The following is a 1,529-nucleotide window of genomic DNA, read 5'->3' on the forward strand; positions in this document are numbered from 1 at the left end:
ATGACCCAGGTTAATTATCTACTGAGAGGTACTTGAGATGAATAAATACTATTGCTGTGTTCTCCAATATTCTAACCCATTGTACCTTAAACTGTACTTGGAATCAAGTATACATTCCTAACCTTTTAAAACCTCTTTGGTAGAATAGAAGTAAGTATCCAGAGATGAGAGTGATTCACCCTATACTTTCTTTAAAAGCATAGCCTCTGGATCAGAACGTGTAATGTAAGCCCAGGAGATGTCTAGTAGGTAGAGAGCCTTCTCATTGGGCCTACTACAAAGACCACTCACCTGCAGCCGACATCTTGTTTCTTTAATAATAACACTAACTGGACTACATTCCTATTTGGGGCCTTGGTCTTTATTTTTTATTTTATTTATTTATTTTTTTAGAATAAACACTTTTATTACACGGGCTAAGATAGGAGGGAAGAGGACTTATTTGCCTTTCTGGGCCTTGATTTTCCTCAGATAGAACTCCAGCTCCTTGCCCTCCAGCACATAGCCCTCTGCTCGGCCGGCCGCACTGGCCTGGTCTTGAAGCGATGCATGCAAGCAGCTTGCCCTGCTGGAACTGCTCCTCGAGAAGACTGCTGATTTTGGCATTCTTTTCCCTTTCATCGTATTTCTTCTGAATTTTCTTTGATCGTTTTTTGTTCAAAATCTCTTCCTCTTCAGGAGTCAGCTTGGCCCCCTTCTTGCGGCCCAGGGGCAGTGCGCAGTGCGACTCGCATCACTGTCGGTACGGTGTGCTGTCAACCAGCACGATGCAGTTCTTCACTAGGGTCTTGGTGCGGACCAGCTCGTTGTTGGATGCGTTGTAGACAACATCAATAATCCTCGTTTTGCGCGTACAACACTCTGAGCCCCAGGAGAAGTTGCCCACGTCCAGCCTCAAGGCCCGGTACCTCTTGTTGCTGCCGCGCACGCGGACTGTGTGTATGCGGCGGGGTCCAATCTTAGTGTTGGCAGCAGGGCGTCCCAGCTCATATTTTCGCTTCTTGTGGTAGGGCTTCCTCTTGCCCCCGGCCTTGCGGCGCTTGTGCCAGTTGTCCCGAGAGATACCCATGACTCGGCGCCGGCTCCAAAGAGAAAACGCAAAGAATCACGGTCCGGTTTGTAAAACGCAGCCCTGCCCTAAACGTAGAAAGTAGCCAGCAGTTACGATGGTTTTGCGACCCAGTCCTGGGCCCCGCAGTTACCACGTGTCTGCGACCGCAGGAGACATTCCTCCTAAAAGGGGAATCTGGGCTCTGAAGCCCTGGGGAGGGGCTTGGAGAGGGGGCTGGGGAGAGGGTTGGGGAGGGCGCTGGGGACGGGGGCTGGGGAGAGGATTCGGGGCCTTGGTCTTTTAAATCAACTTCAACATGTTGTTGACCACATGATCATGTACTTATTTATCTTGTTTAACATGCAGAGTTGGGAACAGGGATAGGGGAACATCTCCCTGTCACCACTCTATGCTTCCTACCTAAGTAATTGTACTACCCAGAGGAGGAGAGAAGCCCTGGCTGAAAGAAAGAGGATAC

General features: G+C 49.4%; 1 pseudogene; it reads right to left on the reverse strand.

The window, feature by feature from the left end:
- Positions 1-384: 384 nt before the first annotated feature.
- Positions 385-1,102, reverse strand: LOC106725390 (annotated as a pseudogene).
- Positions 1,103-1,529: the final 427 nt, after the last annotated feature.

Source organism: Myotis brandtii, unplaced genomic scaffold, assembly GCF_000412655.1.
Source record: "Myotis brandtii unplaced genomic scaffold, ASM41265v1 scaffold160, whole genome shotgun sequence".
NCBI classification, from domain to species: domain Eukaryota; kingdom Metazoa; phylum Chordata; class Mammalia; order Chiroptera; family Vespertilionidae; genus Myotis; species Myotis brandtii.